Here is a 21878-nt window from a genome sequence, read left to right as displayed (position 1 = left end):
TGTGGACTGTGTGAGTTCAAATTCCACAGGGATGTATAATCCAACCCTTTTGAATCCTTTCTCCTCATTTGACCTTCATCCTTGGATCAACTTCCTTCTCTCCACTCAACATTGCTCCTTCTTCCATCCATCTCTCCATGACTGCCCTTTGACCAAGCCCAGCTCATCTACAACATTGCCCACTCACTCCTACCCCTTTTGAGACCTCCAATCAATCTTCATGACTACTTCACAGCTAGCACCTCTCTTCTCAGAGTTCTTTTCCTTTGCTTCCTTAGGACTTTTTTACATGAGGAAAAAATGCATAGCTATAACAGAATAATTATTCTACTATGCCAGGAAATTTTCCAAGGTAGACAAGCCACTAGGCTCAGTTGTCAAATCCTTCCACTTCTTTGCCCATCTTTCCCATCACAAAGTTTTCCTGACTCAGTCCCAATATTTGCTTCCTTCACTCTTGTTCTGATGCATCTGATGCATACCTCTTTATTAATGACCTGGATGTAGGAATATAGAGCAAACTGATTAAATTTGCAGATGAGACAAAGCTGGGGAGGTTGCCAACACTTTGGAGGATAAGCTAAAATTCAGAGGGACCTTGATAAATTGGAGAACTGGGCTATAGACAACAAAGTGAAATTAAAAAAAGACAAATGCTATACTTAGGGAAGAAAAAACAAATGCACAAATACAGAATGGGGGATATCTGGCTTGGAACCAGCACTGCTGAGAAGGTACTGGGAGTTGTGGTGAATCACAGCCTCAACATGAGTCAGCAATGCCATGCTGTTGGGGAAAAAAAAGCAAATGCAATTTTAGGTTGCATTACAAGAGGCATAGGATGCATGTCACGGGAGGTAATAGTGCCACGCTACTCAGCACTGGTTAGGCCTCAGCTGGAGTACTGCGTCCAATTTTGGACACCAAGGTATAGAAAGGATGTAGAGAAACTGGAAAGGATCCAGAAGCGAGTGACAAAGATGATCAAGGGGATGGAATGCAAGCCATATGAGCAAAGGCGGAAGGAACTGGATATGTTTAGTTTGGAAAGGAGAAGATTAAGAGGGGACATGATAGCAGTCTTCAAATTCTTGAAAGGCTGCCATAAAAAAGATGGAGAAAAGTTGTTCTCTCTTGCCACAGAGGGCAAGACAAGGGGCAAGGGGTTCAAATTATAGCATAAAAGATGAAGATTAAATCTCAGGAAAACGTCCTAACTGTAAGAACAGTAGGACAATGGAACAGTCTGCCGAGGGAGGTCATGGAAACTCCTTCACTGGAGGTTTTCAAAAGGAGACTGGATAGCCATCTGTCTTGGATGGTTTAGACACAACAAATCCTGCATCTTAGCAGGGGGTTAGACTATATGACCCTTGCAATCCCTTCTAACACTATGGTTCTATGATGCTATTATGCTATTGAACTGTGTGTCTTCTCCTTTTTCAGTTTTGATCAAAGAGCATTATTTCTTCACCTTTATTGACTCCCAGGCCTTTATACCTGTCATCCAGCTACCAGTACTTTTAACTCACTGCTTTTATGCTCCCCTTCCATCTTCAGCTATCTCCATGAAAGATTTTGTTGATTTTTTCAAAGAGAAGACTAACAAGATCATCTATGATCTTCCTCCTGCATCCAGTTTCCTTCCCAAAGTGAAAGCAGACAGGAAATACACATTTCAAATAGCAAATGATGCCGTCATGAGAGATACAGAGCCAGGTGCCGCTACCAGGCGCACCTGCGTAAGGGTGATGTAACACCATAATGTCAGCGAAGTCACTCTGGCTGTAAACCAGTGTAAAATGAGTGGAATCTGTACCCAAACGTCCTTTTTTTTCCAAAAAGGCATTTAGATTGCTTCAAAAAGGAGACAACAGAACAGTAAACAGTCCTTATTAATATGTAAAACATGATGGCCTTGCAATGTTTTACAGCTTGGCTGCCTGAGCTCAAATCAGCTTGACTCCTACTTCTCAGTTAAGAATGAAAAACAAAAAGACCCATCTGATATATTTGGAGGCTGTCCAGTGTTTAGTAATTGTTTGTTGTTTTTGGAAGGGGTGAAAATACATTGTCTTTTACAGAATATTTATTAGTTTCAATCAGTTCAAACCAAGAAGCTGGAGAAAAACAAAGGGGAATTATTGAACAGAAGATATTAACACTGAGTTCCCTAATTTAATTAATGAAGAAGTCACTTGTGGCTTTGCCACAAGCCCCATGTAGTGCCCCGGGAAGCAGGGTGGAACTCTCTGATTCACAATCTGCATCTCAATTTCCCTGTCTCTGGACAGTCAGGGACCTAACCTGTGACTGGGCTATACGTGGTGCTGCATATATCTCCAAATGCTTTTGGCACTTTGGCTAGTAATTTGGCCAGAATCTTGGCTCTCCCCATTCCCTGCCCCTTTGTACCCACTCCCCACTTATCTGTGCAGAGGTGTTGTAGTATCCAGTAGTATGGCATTTTGGGATGTATAAGTAGGGGCATAGCGAGCAGATCGAGGGACGTGATCGTTCCCCTCTATTCGACATTGGTGAGGCCTCATCTGGAGTACTGTGTCCAGTTTTGGGCCCCACACTACAAGAAGGATGTGGATAAATTGGAGAGAGTCCAGCGAAGGGCAACAAAAATGATTAGGGGTCTGGAACACATGAGTTATGAGGAGAGGCTGAGGGAGCTGGGATTGTTTAGCCTGCAGAAGAGAAGAATGAGGGGGGATTTGATAGCTGCTTTCAACTACCTGAAAGGGGGTTCCAAAGAGGATGGCTCTAGACTGTTCTCAATGGTAGCAGATGACAGAACGAGGAGTAATGGTCTCAAGTTGCAGTGGGGGAGGTTTAGATTGGATATTAGGAAAAACTTTTTCACTAAGAGGGTGGTGAAACACTGGAATGCGTTACCTAGGGAGGTGGTAGAATCTCCTTCCTTAGAGGTTTTTAAGGTCAGGCTTGACAAAGCCCTGGCTGGGATGATTTAACTGGGAATTGGTCCTGCTTTGAGCAGGGGGTTGGACTAGATGATCTTCTGGGGTCCCTTCCAACCCTGATATTCTATGATTCTATGATTCTATCCTCACAGAAGCTGGTCTCCTCTCTGTCGTGCTGTCCACGGTATGAGTTTACAAAGTAGGAAGCAAGGGATGCCTTATGCTTCCATAATTCCCTTTGCAAGTACACAGAACTGGCTATAATCTGGTTCTAATTAAATGTAATGTAGTTTAAACCCTGAGCAAATGTAATGTAGTTTAAACCCCTTGGCCTTTGTGTTACAGGTAAACACCAGTATTAATAGTAGTATTATTCATTTGTTTGTATAGTATCAACGGCAAGATAGGCTTTTGATAGACCAGTAAGACGATAAAGTCCCTGCCCCAAAAAGCTCAGAACCTGCAGCCTTGATCACACCAGTTCTTATGCATGTGAGTAACTTTATGTATTTTAGTCACCCCATTGAACTTCATGGTTCTGTTAATGTGTGGAGGGTTACTCAGGCAGTCTGCAGTATTTGGGCCTAAATAACAGGTTTCCGAGTAACAGCCGTGTTAGTCTGTATTCGCAAAAAAAAAAGGAATACTTGTGGCACCTTAGAGACTAACCAATTTATTTGAGCATAAGCTTTCGTGAGCTACAGCTCACTTCATCGGATGCATACTGTGGAAAATACAGAAGATGTTTGTTTTTATACACACAAATCATGAAAAAATGGGTGTTTATCACTACAAAAGGTTTTCTCTCCCCCGCACCCCACTCTTCTGCTGGTAATAGCTTATGTAAAGTGATCACTCTCCTTACAATGTGTATGATAATCAAGGTGGGCCATTTCCAGCACAAATCCAGGAGAAAACAACCTTCCACACAAATTTCCTCGTGGCTGGACTTTACTAAAACTAGACAAGCTATTTACAACACACACTTTGCTTCTCTACAAAAGAAAAAGGACACTAAACTTTTTAAACTACTACATGCCACAAATGGCCACAGCAATGGTTCCCTCAACCCACTCAGCAATATTGTTAACCTATCCAACTATACTCTTAGCCCAGCAGAAGCAGCTGTCCTATCTCGGGGCCTCTCCTTCTGCCCCTCCACCCCCACAAACATGATACAGTTCTGTGGTGACCTAGAATCCTATTTTCGACGTCTCCTACTCAAGGAATATTTCCAACACACCTCTGAACAACATACTAATCCACAGAGACCTCCCTACCAACACTACAAAAAGAAGGATTCTAGGTGGCCTCCTCCTGAAGGTCGAGACAGCAGACTGGACTTCTACATAGAGTGCTTCCGCCGACGTTCACGGGCTGAAATTGTGGAAAAGCAGCATCAGCATCAACCTCAGCCGTGCAGAACCCAATGCCATCCACAGCCTCAGAAACAACTCTGACATCATAATAAAAAAGGCTGACAAAGGAGGTGCTGTTGTCATCATGAATAGGTCGGAATATGAACAAGAGGCTGCTCGGCAGCTCTCCAACACCACTTTCTACAAGCCATTACCCTCTGATCCCACTGAGAGTTACCAAAAGAAACTACATCATTTGCTCAAGAAACTCCCTGAAAAAGCACAAGATCAAATCCGCAGACACAGCCCTGGAACCCCGACTGGGGATATTCTATCTACTACCCAAGATCCATAAACCTGGAAATCCTGGGCGCCCCATCATCTTAGGCATTGGCACTCTGACAGCAGGATTGTCTGGCTGTGTAGACTCCCTCCTCAGGCCCTACGCTACCAGCACTCCCAGCTATCTTCGAGACAACACTGACTTCCTGAGGAAACTACAATCCATCGATGATCTTCCTGATAACACCATCCTGGCCACTATGGATGTAGAAGCCCTCTACACCAACATTCCACACAAGGATGGACTACAAGCCGTCAAGAACACTATCCCCGATAATGTCACGGCTAACCTGGTGGCTGAACTTTGTGACTTTGTACTTACCCATAACTATTTTACATTTCGGGACAATGTATACCTTCAAATCAGAGGCACTGCTATGGGTACCCGCATGTCCCCACAGTATGCCAACATTTTTATGGATGACTTAGAACAGTGCTTCCTCAGCTCTCGTCCCCTAACGCCCCTACTCTACTTGCGCTATATTAATGACATCTTCATCATCTGGACCCATGGAAAAGAAGCTCTTGAGGAATTCCACCATGATTTCAACAATTTCCGTCCCACCATCAACCTCAGCCTGGTCCAGTCCACACAAGAGATCCACTTCCTGGACACTACAGTGCTAATAAACGATGATCATGTAAACACCACCCTATACTGGAAACCTACTGACCGCTATTCCTACCTACATGCCTCCAGCTTTCACCCTGACCACACCACATGATCCATTGTCTACAGCCAAGCTCTGCAATACAACCGCATTTGCTCCAACCCCTCAGTCAGAGACAAACACCTACAAAATCTCTATCAAGCATTCTTACAACTACAATACCCATCTGCGGAAGTGAAGAAACAGATTGATATAGCCAGAAGAGTTCCCAGGAGTCACCTACTACAGGACAGGCCTAACAAAGAAAATAACAGAATGCCACTAGCCATCACCTTCAGCCTCCAACTAAAACCCCTCCAACGCGTTATAAAAGATCTACAACCTATCCTGAAGGATGACCCAACACTCTCACGAATCTTGGGAGACAGGCCAGTCCTTGCCTACAGACAGCCCCCCAACCTGAAGCGAATACTCACCAGCAACCACATACCACACAACAGAACCACTAACCCAGGAACCTATCCTTGCAACAAAGCCCGTTGCCAACTGTGCCCACATATCTATTCAGGGAACACCATCACAGGGCCTAATAACATCAGCCACACTATCAGAGGCTCGTTCACCTGCACATCTACCAATGTGATATATGCCATCATGTGCCAGCAATGCCCCTCTGCCATGTACATTGGTCAAACTGGACAGTCTCTACGTAAAAGAATAGATGGACACAAATCAGATGTCAAGAATTATAACATTCACAAACCAGTTGGAGAACACTTCAATCTCTCTGGTCACGTGATTACAGACATGAAAGTTGCGATATTACAACAGAAAAACTTCAAATCGAGACTCCAGCGAGAGACTGCTGAATTGGAATTCATTTACAAATTGGATACAATTAACTTAGGCTTGAATAGAGACTGGGAGTGGCTAAGTCATTATGCAAGGTAACCTATTTCCCCTTGTTTTTTCCTACCCTCCCTCTCCCTTCCTCAGACGTTCTTGTTAAACCCTGGATTTGTGCTGGAAATGGCCCACCTTGATTATCATATGCATTTTAAGGAGAGTGATCACTTTAGATAAGCTATTACCAACAGGAGAGTGGGTTTGTGGGGGAGGGAGGGGGGGAGAAAACCTGGATTTGTGCTGGAAATGGCCCACCTTGATTATCATACATATTGTAAGGAGAGTGATCACTTTAGATAAGCTATTACCAACAGGAGAGTGGGGTGGGGGGAGAGAAAACCTTTTGTAATGATAAACACCCATTTTTTTCATGATTTGTATGTATAAAAACAAACATCTTCTGTATTTTCCACAGTATGCATCCGATGAAGTGAGCTGTAGCTCACTAAAGCTTATGCTCAAATAAATTGGTTAGTCTCTAAGGTGCCACAAGTACTCCTTTTCTTTGGGCCTAAATAGACAACCTCATCTATTACTCCTACTTGCGTACACACTCCTATTTTCTCATCATCTCCTTTTTTTTCCACCTTTTTCAGTTTTTCTAATATCTTTTGGCACTGTACTGAACCACCTCACTTTTGAAAGAGTTCTATGGAAATTCTGGAAGAGCAGAAGTTCATATTTTTGAGACACCTTTGTGCATTTTGTTGGTGGGCCCTAACACTTGCTGCTCACATTCTGTAACCTGGGCCTATAGCTCCATAATTGTTCCCCATGGCAATATCCCTTCCGCCACAAATAGCCCATGCTCTAATCCTTGATAGAAGGTCTTAAAAATAAAACAACCCCCCCAGGAGTTGAAGCATGATAGTTTTAGGTAATCCATTAGTCCCATGGAATTAACAGTCTGAAGTGCCCTTTGGCAGAAACTTTTCACTTGTGATAGTGACAGGGACACAATTCAGCTCCCAAAACAATGAACTCCAACTACAGCCCTTTGTTGACTTACTCCGCTTTTTGGGGTGATTTAAATGTGTAGTGAAATGAGAACTTTTTAAACAGAAATCCTGTTTAAATATAATCTTTCATGTACTTAGATTAGACTTTGTGTGTGTATCTACATTGCAGCAGCCTTTGTTTAAAAGGAGACCGAGAGAAAACCTGAGTTTCGCATGTCAAGTGGGGCATACCTCAGGAAAAATAAAGGGGGTTCTGACATTTGCAAAGCTTGTTGCTTTGTTTTTGTTTGTTTAGGCTTGTTAATTAGAGGGAATGTGGCACTTTGCTCCAGCCTCCCACCTTGGTGAGTTTCTGTTATCTGAAGGGCTTCAGTTCACACAAAGAGTTCTGTAAATGGTCATCTATCATCAATTGAGAAGGATTGAAAAGGAATTGATTACAGCAGCGGACTGTTGCTTTTATTTGGTTCTTCTACATCGATATGGCTTCCTAGCTAAGTGAAACTGCAGCCTAGTGAATGAGTAATTGGTGTACCTGCAATGTGTTTACCTGATATTAAGGGCTGACTGAATACAACCACAGGCTGGAACCTTTTGTCTCAATATTTGCACTTTTCTTGTTGTCACAAATCATCCATTGATTTCAAGAGCACAAACCTTTCTTGATGGTGAGAGCTAATCCTTCTTTCATGCTTATTTATGCAGTCTATTTGGTTAATAGCCCAGGTTGCACTTTTCACCTTGGTCTACAAGTAGGCATGCAAACAAATATCCTCAACCCTACTAGCCGCCCTTATGTCCACTGCTTGCTGTTTGTTTAACTCAGACTTCTGCCCATAGGTCCTAAGCTGCTCCTACAAGTCACATCAGAAAGAAGACCTTGAGATTAAAGTGTAAGTGTTACTGAAGGCTCACTATGAAAACATTTGTTGATCTAGGTGTGAAAAGGTGTAGAACTGACCTTTTTTGCAAATCCTTTGCTCTCAGATTATAGGTTTCATATTTGTCACCCATGTTAAGCAGGGGTTTATATATAACTTGAGTGTGTGTGTGTGTAATATTAGTGTATGTAGATATATATATAAAATCATACAAACACGCATATAGCATATATAGTTTATTATTACATATTTACATATAGTATACATACTACCATACACGCATTTTTAGTTTATCTAGAAAGAGAATTTCAATGATAAAGTTTCAGAAGAGTTCTCAGCGTAATGTAATAATTAATACTTTTAGACTCATAGATTTTAAGGTCAGAAGGGATCATCATGTCCATCTAGTCTAACCTGCAGACCACAGAACCTCACCCACCCACTCCTGTAATAGACCCCTAACCTCCGGCTGAGTTACTGAAGTCCTCAAATCATGGTTTAAAGAATTCAAGTTACAGAGAATTCACCATTTATGCTAGTTTAAAGTAACCCATGCCCCATGCTGCAGAGAATTGTGAACCTCCCCTCCTCTGCCAATCTGACCTGGGGAAAAATTCTTTTCTGACCCCAAATAGGCTATCAATTAGACCCTGAACTTGTTGGCAAGACCCACCAGGCAGAGAATTCTCTGTAGTAACTCTGAGCACTCCTCATATAATGTTCTTCTCTGGCCATTGGGTATTGTTGCTACTGGCAATTGCTGATAGGCCACGTGCCATTGTAGGCAGTCCCATCACACCATCCTCTCCATAAACTTATCAAGCTCAGTCTTGAAGCCAGTTAGGTTTTTTACCTCTCTGGTCTTCACTTCTCTGATAGTTAGAATCCTTCACCTAATTTCAAGCCTAAACTTTTTGATGGTCAAATCTTGTGTCCACACTGGTGCTTAACTTAAATAACTCCTCTCCCTCCCTGGTATTTATCCCTCTGATGTATTTATAGAGATCAATCACACCTCCCTTCAGCCTTCTTTTGGTTAGGTTAAACAAGCCAAGCTCTTTGAGTCTCCTCTCATAATGTAGGTTTTCCATTACTCAGATCATCTTAGTAGCCCTTCTCTGCACCTATTCCAGTTTGAATGAATCTTTCTTAAACATGGGAGACCAGAATTTCACACAGTATTACAGATGAGGTCCCAACCAGTGCCTTGTGTAATGGTACTAAGACTTTCCTGTCTCTATCAGAAATACCTCACCTGATGCATCCCAGGACTGCATTAGCCTTTTTCCCTGCCACATCATACTAACAGCTCATGGTCGTCTTGTGATTAACCAATATACCCAGATCTTTCTCCTCCAACTGATAAGTCCCCAGCCTATAGCAAAAACTTCTTGTTGTTAGTTCCTAAATGCATGACCTTGCACTTTGAACTATTAAATTTTATCCCATTTCTATTATTACAATTTACAAGATCATCAGAGGTAAGAAAAAAAAATGAGGAGTACTTGTGGCACCGTAGAAACTAACAAATTTATTTGGGCATAAATTTTTGTGGGCTAAAACCCACTTCATCGGATGCATGCAGTGGAAAATACAGTAGGAAGATATATATACACAGAGAACATGAAAAAATGGGTGTTGCCATACACACTGTAATGAGACCAATCAATTCAGGTGGGCTATTATCAGCAGGAGGAAGAAAGAAAAGAAAAAAAAAACAACTTTTGTAGTGATAATCAGGATGGCACATTTCAAACAGTTGACAAGAAGGTGTGAGGAATACTGTGGTGGAGAATGGTTTGGAAGAGTAATCTGAGGGAAGGGATCAGAAAGAGACCCCATTTACTGGAAGGCATGGGATGCATTGTCCTAAGGATGAGGATTCCACGACAACCACTCCCAAGAACAGAAGACAGGTGGTGGTGGTCGGGGACTCCCTCCTAAGTGGGACGGAATCATCCATCTGCTGTCCAGACCAGGAAACTTGAGAAGTGTGCTGCTTGCCTGAAGCTAGAATTCAGGATGTGACGGAGTGTCTGCCGAGACTGATCAAGCCTTCAGACCGCTACCCCTTCCGACTTCTCCACGTGGGTACCAATAATACTACCAAGAATGACCTTGAGTGGGTCACTGCAGACTATGTGGCTCTGGGAAGAAGGATAAAGGAGTTTGAGGTGCAAGTCGTGTTCTCATCCATCCTCCCTGTTGAAGGAAAAGGCCCAGCTAGGGACCATCGAAATGTGGAGGTAAATGCATGGTTACGCAGGTGGTGTCGGAGAGAGGGCTTTGGATTCTTCGACCATGGGATGTTGTTCTAGAAAGAAGGATTGCTAGGAAGAGATGGGATCCACTTAACGAAGAGAGGGAAGAGCATCTTCGCAGGCAGGCTTGCTAACCTAGTGAGGAGGGCTTTAAACTAAGTTTGCTGAGGGATGGAGACCTATGTGCTGAGGTAAGTGGGGAAGTGAGATACTGAGAGGAAACAAAAGGAGGAGGATGCAACAGTGGAGGCCTCCTGATTCATACTGAGAAAGTAGGGAAATCGGCTAGTTATCTTAGGTGCCTGTACACGAATGCAAGAAGCTTGGGAAACAAGCAGGAAGAATTGGAAGTCCTGGCACAGTCAAGGAACTATGATGTGACTGGAACAAGAGACTTGGTGGGGTGACTCCCATGACTGGAGCATTGTCATGGATGGGTATAAACTGTTCAGGAAGGACAAGCAGGGGAGAAAAGTGGAGGAGTTGTATTGTATGTAAGAGAGCAGTATGATTGCTCAGAGCTCCAGTATGAAACTGGAGAAAAGCCTGTTGAGTCATTGGGTTTAGAGGCGAAAGCAATAAAGGTGATATCATGGTGGGCCTCTGCTATAGACCACCAGACCAGGAGGATGAGGTAGAGGAGGCTTTCTTTGGACAACTAACAGAAGTTTCCAGATCACAGGCCCTGGTTCACATGGGGGACTTCAATCACCCTGACATATGCTGGGAGAGCAATACAGCCATGCACAGATAATCCAGGAATTTTTTGGACAGTGTTGGGGACAACTTCCTGGTGTAAGTGCTGGAGGAACCAACTAGGGGCCATGCTCCTCTTGACCTGCTGCTCACAAACAGGGAAGAATGGGTAGGGGATGTAGAAGTGGATGGCAATCTGGGCAGCAGTGACCATGAGAGGGTCGAGTTCATGATCCTGACAAAAGGAAGAAAGGAGAGCGGCAGAATAGCTTCCCAGGGGCCCTGGACTTCAGGAGACTTTGACTCCCTAAGGGAACTGATGGGCAGGATCCCCTGGGAGGCTAATATGGGGGAAAAGGAGTCCAGGAGAGCTGGCTGTATTTTAAAGAAGCCTTATTGGGGGTGCAGGAACAAACCATCTTGATGTGCAGAAAGAATAGCAAATATGGAAGGTGACCAGCTTGGCTTAATAGAGAAATCTTCGGTGAGCTTAGACACAAAAAGGAAGCTTACAGGAAGTAGAAACTTGGACAGATGACAAGGGAGGAGTATAAAGATATTGCTTGAGCATGCAGGGGTATAATCAGGAAGGCCAAAGCACAATTGGAGTTGCAGCTAACAAGGGTGAAGGGTAACAAGAAGGGTTTCTACAGGTATGTTAGCAACAAGAAGGTGATCAGGGAACCCTTACTGAATACAGGAGGCAACCTAGTGACAGATGATGTGGAAAAAGTACTCAATGCTTTTTTTGCCTTGGTCTTTACAGACAAGGTCAGCTCCCAGACTGCTGCACTGGGCAACACAGTATGGGGAGGAGGTGAGCAGCCCTCTGTGGTGAAAGAACAGACTAAGGACTATTTAGAAAATTTGGAATTTGAGATTCGAAATACAATGAAACTAAGTTCAACTAAAGTTTTAGCCATGCAGAACAGATACATCTGTGATGCTGGTAAACCAAGTGCCAGCTGTTGCCAAGGACGTAGGTATTAGCTAAGAACTGAGAAACTCATAGTTGGAAGCCAAACCAGCTCATCTGTATGTTAGTTTTGTATAAAATAAGTATTCGTTTTATAAGAATGTATTTAGTGTTTAGACTCTACGACATGCTTGTTAATTGATGCCTGCATTAATCTCACTTGTAATGTCTGTATTCCATGCTATAAAGAAATATGTAAGTTTTACTTTATAAAATAGAAAATGTTTGCTCTGAACTTGTGAACCCAGGCACGGGAATCATCTCTCCCACCCATCCAGGAGGACTATCAAAAATGAAGTGGCCCATTATTAGACAAAAGCTTTGTTAATTGCCCCATCTACCCTTGGGGAAATACATGCAGTATACCTCCTCCCATTGCTTTGAATGCTGGAATAGGGAAATAAAATTAGTGGTCATGAAGATTTCTCATCTCTTTGCTGTTTGAAGGAAGTAAGGCAGAAATCCCCAGGGCCTACCCCTGTGTCTGCCCTAAAAGACATTTTGAATTGACAGATTACCACATCTGTCATCTTTAGGAACTATACATGGTAACTCATTTGTGTGCATATGTTTGTTTGCTTTAACCTGTAAATAATGCTCTTATTTCTTTTTCATAGTTAATAAACCTTTAGATAGTTTATTGCAGGGTTGGCTACAGTATTATCTTTGGTTTAAGAACTAGGAAACCAATTGATCAGGGCTAAGTGATGGTTTCTTGGCACTGGAAGCAACCTAAATATTTTGTGATTTTTGGTTTGTGACCATTTATCACTAAGTACAGTTTGCCTGAGTGCCAGGTGGATTGGACAGTCTAAGGGGACTGTCTGTGACTCCATGGTAAGACTGTAATAGTATTCCAGGAGTCCACATTTGTTAGTGGCTTGGTGAAATCTAATAATAGAACGTACCACCAGTTTGGATTTTCTGCCCTCCTTTTGACAGTCTGTGTATAATAATAATATTGTGCAAAATATAGAAGCAACCCTTTCTTTAGGTCTGCATAGATTCTACTAACCGTACCTAAGAATATAAAAATGGCCATACTGGGTCAGACCAAAGGTCCATCCAGCCCAGTATCCTATCTACCGACAGTGGCCAATGCCAGGTGCCCCAGAGGGAGTAAACCTAACAGGTAATGATCAAGTGATCTCTCTCCTGCCATCCGTCTTCACCCTTTGACAAACAGAGGCTAGGGACACCATTCCTTACCCATCCTGGCTAATAGCCATTAATGGACTTAACCTCCATGAATTTATCCAGTTCTCTTTTAAACCCTGTTATAGTCCTAGCCTTCACAACCTCCTCAGGCAAGGAGTTCCACAGGTTGACTGTGCACACATGAAGAAGAACTTCCTTTTAATTGCTTTAAACCTGCTGCCCATTAATTTCATTTGGTGGCCCCTAGTTCTTATATTATGGGAACAAGTAAATAACTTTTCCTTATTCATTTTCTCCATGCCACTCATGATTTTATATACTTCTATCATATCCCCCCTTAGTCTCCTCTTTTCCAAGCTGAAAAGTCCTAGACTCTTTAATCTCTCCTCATATGGGACCCGTTCCAAACCCCTAATCATTTTAGTATCTCTTCTCTGAACCTTTTCTAATACCAGTATATCTTTTTTGAGATGAGGGGACCACATCGGTACACAGTATTCAAGATGTGGGCATACCATGGATTTATATAAGGGCAATAAGATATTCTCCGTCTTATTCTCTATCCCTTTTTTAATGATTCCTAACATCCCGTTTGCTTTTTTGACTGCCATTGCACAGTGTGTGGACGTCTTCAGAGAACTATCCACGATGACTCCAGGATCTTTCTCCTGATTAGTTGTAGCTAAATTATCCCCCATCATATTGTATGTATAGTTGGGGTTATTTTTTCCAATGTGCATTACTTTACATTTATCCACATTAAATTTCATTTGCCATTTTGTTGCCCAATCACTTAGTTTTGTGAGATCTTTTTGAAGTTCTTCACAGTCTGCTTTGGTCTAACTATCTTGAGCAGTTTAGTATCATCTGCAAACTTTTCCACCTCACTGTTTACCCCTTTCTCCAGATCATTTATGAAGAAATTGAATAGGATTGGTCCTAGGACTGACCCTTGGGGAACACCACTAATTACCCCTCTCCATTCTGAAAATTTACCATTTATTTCTACTCTTTGTTACCCATCTTTTAACCAGTTCTCAATCCATGAAAGGATCTTCCCTCTTATCCCATGATAACTTAATTTATGTAAGAGCCTTTGGTGAGGGACCTTGTCAAAGGCTTTCTGGAAATCTAAGTACACTATGTTCACTGGATTCCCCTTGTCCACATGTTTGTTGACCCCTTCAAAGAACTCTAATAGATTAGTAAGATATGATCTCTCTTTATAGAAACCATGTTGACTTTTTCCCAATAATTTATATTCTTCTATGTGTCTGACAATTTTATTCTTTACATTTGTTTCGACTAATTTGCCCGGTACTGATGTTAGACTTACCGGTCTGTAATTGCCGGGATCACCTCTAGAGCTCTTTTTAAATATTGACGTTACATTAGCTATCTTGCAGTCATTGGGTACAGAAGCTGATTTAAAGAACAGGTTACAAACCATAGTTAATAGTTCCACAATTTCACTTTTGAGTTCTTTCAGAACTCTTGGGTGAATGCCATCTGGTCCTGGAGACTTGTTACTGTTAAATTTCTCAGTTAATCCCAAAACCTCCTCTAATGACACTTCAGTCTGTGACAATTCCTCAGATTTGTCACCTACAAAAGATGGCTCAGGTCTGGGAATCTCCCTAACATCCTCAGCCGTGAAGACTGAAGCAAAGAATTCATTTAGTTTCTCCGCAATGACTTTATCGTCTTTAAGTGCTCCTTTTGTATTTCAATCGCCAAGGGTCCCCACTGGTTGTTTAGCAGGCTTCCTGCTTCTGATGTACTTAAACATTTTATTACCTTTTGAGTTTTTGATTCGCTGTTCTTCAAACTCCTTTTTGGCTTTTCTTATTACATTTTTACACTTAATTTGTTAGTGTTTATGCTCCTTTCTATTTACCTCACTAGGATTTGAATTCCACTTTTTAAAAGATGCCTTTTTATCTCTCACTGTTTCTTTTATATGGTTGTTAAGCCACGGTAGCTCTTTTTTAGTTCTTTTACTGTGTTTTTTAATTTGGGGTATACATTTAAGTTGAGCCTCTATTATGGTGTTTTTGAAAAGTGTCCATGGAGCTTGCAGGGATTTCACTCTAGTCACTGTACCTTTTAATTTCTGTTTAACTAACCTCCTCATTTTTGCATAGTTCCCTTTTCTGAAATTAAATGGCACAGTGTTGGGCTGTTGAGGTGTTCTTCCCACCACAGGAATGTTAAATGTTATTATATTATGGTCACTATTTCCAAGCGGTCCTGTTATGGTTACCTCTTGGACCAGATCCTGCATGCCACTCAGGACTAAATGGAGAGTTGCCTTTCCCCTTGTGGGTTTCTGTACCAGCTGCTCCAAGAAGCAGTCATTTAAACTATTGAGAAATTTTGTCTCTGCATTTCGTCCTGAGGTGACATGTACCCAGTCAATATGTGGATAATTGAAATCCCCCACTATTATTGAGTTCTTAGCCTCTCTAATCTTCCTTAGCATTTCATCATCACTATCACTGTCCTGGTCAGGTGGTTGATAATAGATCCCACTGTTATAGTCTTATTAGAGCATGGAATTACTATCCATAGAGATTCTATGGAACATGTGGATTCATTTAAGATTTTTATTTCATTTGATTCTACATTTTCTTTCACATATAATGCCACTCCCCCGACCCCCCCACCCCCGGCACAACCTGTTCTGTCCTTCCAATATATTTTGTACCCTGGAATGATTGTGTCCCATTGATTGTCCTCACTTCACCAAGTTTCTGTGATGCCTGTTATATCAATATCCTCCTTTAACACGAGGCACTCTAGTTCACCCATCTTATTGTTTAGACTTCTAGCATTTGTGTACAAGCACTTTAAAAACGTGTCACTCTTTATTTGTCTGCTCTTTTCTGATGTGTCAGAGTCTTTTTTATGTGAATGTTTCTCATCTGATCTGGCCCATACTTTATCCTCTTCCACCCCCTCCTCCTGACTAAACCCTAGAGAATCTCTATCAATAGACTCTCCTCTAAGAGAAGTCTCTGTCCGATCCACATGCGCCTCTGCAGCAATCGGCTTTCCCCCATCTCTTAGTTTAAAAACTGCTCTGCAACCTTTTTAATGTTAAGTGCCAGCAGTGTGGATCCACTTTGGTTTAGGTGGAGCCCATCCTTCCTGTATAGGCTCCCTCTATCCCAAAAGTTTCCCCTAAAACAGGGTTCCACTTTTTGAAGGAAGTTTTCCCCAGCATGCTTCTTTAGGACTTACCCGTTAAATTTGGCAGAGTCTGGAGCTGCAGCCCTAAATAAGACATTTTGCATCTTCTAGCTGATTGTTGTATCTTTTTTTTCTTTTTTTAGAATACTTCTAACCAGTAAGTATTCAATGCCTGACACATTTTTTCTTCATTTTTCTTTCTTAGTCCTGAACTCATTAGCATAGTTACCTAGTTTATACTTACCCTGTAACCCTTATTCAAGTGAATAATCCCTCTTGAGTCAATAGTCTATATGCACAAATAAGATCTACTTGGAAAAGTAAAGATTGAAGAATTGAGCTTGAGGAATCTATACCCATAGTAAAAAGAAAAGAGTTTTCAGTGTCCGGCTGAGCTCATTTATACTGAACTTTAAATAGTGCACCTTCTTCTGTAGAAAAGTAGAGTGAAAGTCGCAGATTATTTCAATGCACTGAAATGTATAAATGGTATTTCTCATTATATTAAACTTTTATTTATAGTGAAACTTTTCTGAGCAAGAGAAAAACAACTCTAATTGTTTTAGAGCTGATATTTATTCTCTGTCTTTTCTACTTAGGGGAACAGTGTATATATTGCCACACTGTTTGTTTTCAGTGGAGAGCAAGAACAAGACATTTAAATATTTTAGGGAGAGAAATAGCTGCTGAATAGTCTTTACTTCTGTTTCACTGCATTAGACACCAGTCTGGCAATAGGACAAATTTAACGGCAAACACTAATATTTCCACCTCATTCAGGATCATGCTTTTGCCCACTGTTCTGCTGTCATTTGCTCACAGCATAACACCAATTTTCATGTATTTTAAATGAGAGAGCTGTCTGTTTTAAAGTACCTAATGCTGGTATTCTGCTGTCATGCTACTTGCATGTATGTACGATTATATTAGATTTACATAGATTTACATAAGGAAGGGGTGGGGTATACATCAGATGGAGTTTTTAGAAAAATGGTTACTTTGTTGGAAGGGGTATGTTATAATCCTATTTGCTTCTTCTAAATACAAAACTACAAAAGCTGTAACTTGGGGCCTGCCATTTACAGTCCCTTGTAGCTCCTTTGACATGCTTTATCATTGCAAATGTGGGGTCACATCTGGGTCTCTGTTATGTCAGTGTAAATTGAAAGTAAATCCATTTACTTCGGTGTGATTACTCTGGATTCATGTTGATGTAACTGAGATCAGCATCTGCCCCACCAGGTATTGATTATTCTTCTGTTTATAAAGTGATGTTTTATACTTGGGGAAGCAGTGTGGCCTAGTGGATAGGGCACTCAATAGGGAGTCAGGAGACCTATTCCACCTCTGCCACTGACTAGCTGGGTTCTAACCCCAGCTGTGAGACCTTGCGAAAGTTACTTCCCACCTCTGTCTTTCCCCTTAAACTGTCTTGTCTGTTTAGTCTGTATGCTCTTCAGTGCAGGGACTGCCTTTTACCATTTCTGTGTACAGTGCCAATCACAATGGGATATCAAACTCAGTTGAAGCCTTAAGACACTATTGTCATGCAAATAAAAAATAATTTTAGCAACTCCGTCATTAAATGGATTTAAAGCCAAGGATCATTCGGATAGCTCCATACATAAGCTGACATTTAATGTGATGGCCATTCTGGAAATTTTAAGTATGCTCCCAAATGCTTCCAGGTGAATGTCCTGAGCAGTGGATGTTAGAGATTCTCACTCTCCCTAGCCCAATGAACATTTATTTGTTTATCCACAGCGGAACTGCTTCACCGGGAGAGACTAAGAGAGCCCCACATCAGACTATATCATAGTCCAGTGATTAGGGCTCCCCCCTGTAAGGTTAGAGACCCACATTCAAATCCCTTCTCCTCCTCAAGCAGAGGAGGGAATTGAACTGGGCTCTCCTACATCCCAGCTGTGTTCCTGAACCACTGGGCTAAAGTTTATAAGGGACTTAGCCTTCTCCCACCCCACGAGCAGGCTGTTTTGTGTGGAGTGAGATGTGTACTGCCACTGTTCTCGCAAGAAACGGTTTAGACGACGCCTGACTCCAGGAGAGGAGTTCTGCTTGAGGGTCCAAAATGGAGCGAGGCACCTCCCACCAGCCTGGACTTAGGCACCTAACTCCTGGAGAGAGGGTGGAGCTCAAAACATCCCCTTTCCTCATCATCTGCTATTGTCTAGTTTAAGCAGCTTACTACCTAGTGTGCTAGCTTCTGTGGCTTCCCATTCTTAGGTGCACCTATCTGTCCCCAAAAAGAAGAGGAGTACTTGTGGCACCTTAGAGACTAACCAATTTATTTGAGCATGAGCTTTCGTGAGCTACAGGTCACTTCATCGGATGCATAAAGTGGAAAATACAGTGAGGAGATTTATATATACACAGACCATGAAAAAATGGGTGTTTATCATACACATTGTAAGGAGATTGATCACTTAAGATGAGTGCTGGGTGCCTAACTCAGCTCTGTGAATTCGCCTCCTGTATCTGTTGGTTTTCCTCCTGTATCTGTTCAGCAAAGAAGCAGTGCTTGAGAGCATATGTGAATAACTACTGTTCAGGAAACTGTATCATCACCTTCTCTTGCCTAGGAATGGCATCTAGATCTAGTTGCTTATCAGACCTTCTGTTGTAGTCTTTTAGTAGCAGCATTTAGGCATAAGACTAGTTCCTTGGCAGGCTATTTGCATGGCCTTTGGAGATGCCCTACTGCTAGGTTTGTTGGCGTCTGTGCAAATGGAAATGAGTTTAATGTTAGGCAACAGCTGAGGAGCTGATTTATCTTTATTTCATTCCTTTGTTTTTCCTTGTTTGAGAATAAAATACAACACTGGTTTGAGGTTGGATTCCGAACCTTGGCCTTTCATCACAAGAAAAGAAAGGTTATTCAAGAAAAGAACAAGTGGTCTCATTTAAGAAAGTTCCACTGTTTAATGTAATAAACCCAAAAAACTTTGTTTAGTGACAATTAAGGTTAAATCAGGACACACGCCATCCACCCCAACCAGAAAAGCTTGCCTACAGAGCCATGACCAGCAGCTCCATAATATGATTAGGTCTGGTATATAAACCAAGCTGGTTCAGCCCTTCTTCAAATCTTTTAGGTACTTGTGTATATATGTAGCGTATACCTAATGTGTATGAACCTGTATGAACATCTGCCTGTTAAGGCTATTTTTCTGTGAAGTGGGAAAAGGCTGCATAAACCATGCATGGTTTGATTCACAAAGGCATTTGCAAACTAAAACCTGCATTTTCAAATTTGATTTACTCTTCAATTGCCTCTTTTGCCCTCACAACCCCATCTTCTTACCTTAGATTATTATCCTACTCAGCTCTCGTATAGTGCTTTTCATCAGTAGAGCTCAAAGGACTTTATAAAGCAGGGTCAGTATCATTTCCCTTATATTACAATTGGGGAAACTGAGGCACAAAGAGGCGAAGTGATTTGTCCAAGGTCACCAGTCAGGCCAATGGCAGAGCCAAGAATAGAACTGAAATCTTCTGACTTCCATTCCAGTGCTCGATAATCCCCCAAGGCCACGCTGCATTTCCTTCAGGTGTAAAGGCGCATTGACCAATCAAACCATGAGTTTAGGGCCTTCAGCTGTGGAGGGTGATGTTTTGTAAGGCTAAGAGCAGTGAAGGGAGTTGGGCAGGCAGGGGTCCATTGAGGTGTGCGTGGCTAACCAAGGAGGAGCAGTATGTTGGGTGCTGCAGAGAGGGCTGAGGCGGTCCTGATGGATGAAAACCAGCTATAAAGGGCAAGGGGGTAAAGGCCAAGGAAGGGGATGAAGAACCAGCTATAGAGATGCAGCTCTGTGAAAGTAAAGGGTTGCAATACAGTGATGCTACAGCTCTTTGATATGTGGATTATTCCCAGTGCATGCAGTATGGCACTCAGCATCACACTGACAGTAGAATATCAAGAATGGAGGTAATAGCTGTAAAATGTTAATGCCTATAGGCACTTGCTGAGTAGAGCCAATCCTGATGAGGGAAGCACTTTTGCCTGCACCCTCTTTCCTCCTACAGTTGGGATGCCCCTGCCACAGGTTTTTATCGTCTTTTTAGAGGGGCTGAGATTTGTTAATGCATTGAACCTCAAGCCCAAGGCTTGGTTTGAGGAAGTACAACTGATGTGACTATTTTGCAAAACCTTTAGTGTGGAGCCCAGAGGGGATATGAGCCAAATGAAAGACAAGCCTAAGATTTTGCCGTGGGATCTGTTGCCGGGACGGGTAGGGAAGTTAAAAGCTTGCAAAGTGGGGATTCACTGTAGATATTGATTCAGTGGAAAGTTGGGCCATGGCTGCTAGAGTTTTCTCACCTTTCACTGTTGCTGAGCTATGTTTTTTTTCCTTTCCTGTTCCAAATGACCTTTCAGACAGTAACTGTAGAACCAAACAACTAGCCACTAAGGGATGCTCAACAGATTTCACGGGTTTCCTCAAGATGCTCCATGTTGCTTCTACTGTTGCCTGCATATCAGTTGTAAGATCTATGGACAACATTTTCAAATTCAGGTGCTTAAAGTACTGAAGCATCCAGCTCAGGTGACCTGATTTCCAGAGTTGTTGCACAGCTCCAGCTCTCACTAAAGTCAAGGGGAGCTATGGGTGTTAAATCCACACCTAGCTATAGGCACCTATTACGTAAGCTAATGTACTCAATGCTTTTTTTGCCTCTGTCTTCACGAACAAGGTCAGCTCCCAGACTGCTGCGCTGGGCATCACAACATGGGGAATAGATGGCCAGCCCTCTGTGGAGAAAGAGGTGGTTAGGGACTGTTTAGATTTCAGAGTAGCAGCCGTGTTAGTCTGTATTCGCAAAAAGAAGAGGAGGACTAGTGGCACCTTAGAGACTAACCAATTTATTAGAGCATGAGCTTTCGTGAGCTACGGCTCACTTCATCGGATGCATATCGTGGAAACTGCAGCAGGCTTTATATATACACAGAGAATATGAAACAATACCTCCTCCCACCTCACTCTCCTGCTGGTAATAGCTTATCTAAAGTGATCATCAGGTGGGCCATTTCCAGCACAAATCCAGGTTTTCTCACCCTCCACCCCCCACACAAATTCACTCTCCTGCTGGTGATAGCCCATCCAAAGTGACAACTCTTTACACAATGTGCATGACAATCAAGTTGGGCTATTTCCTGCACAAATCCAGGTTTTCTCACATCCCCCCCACCCCCACTGGTTAGTGGTTCTGTTGTGTGGTCCTTGCCTACAGACAGCCCCGCAACCTGAAGCAAATACTCACCAGCAACCACATACCACACAACAGAACCACTAACCCAGGAACTTATCCTTGCAACAAAGCCCGTTGCCAATTGTGTCCACATATCTATTCAGGGAACACCATCACAGGGCCTAATAACATCAGCCACACTATCAGAGGCTCGTTCACCTGCACATCCACCAATGTGATATATGCCATCATGTGCCAGCAATGCCCCTCTGCCATATACATTGGTCAAACTGGACAGTCTCTACGTAAAAGAATAAATGGACACAAATCAGATGTCAAGAATTATAACATTCATAAACCAGTCGGAGAACACTTCAATCTCTCTGGTCACGCAATCACA

This window comes from Lepidochelys olivacea, assembly GCF_965140295.1.
Source record: "Lepidochelys olivacea isolate rLepOli2 genome assembly, chromosome: 3".
Classification (NCBI taxonomy): domain Eukaryota; kingdom Metazoa; phylum Chordata; order Testudines; family Cheloniidae; genus Lepidochelys; species Lepidochelys olivacea.
Note: the sequence above shows the minus strand (reverse complement) of the source record.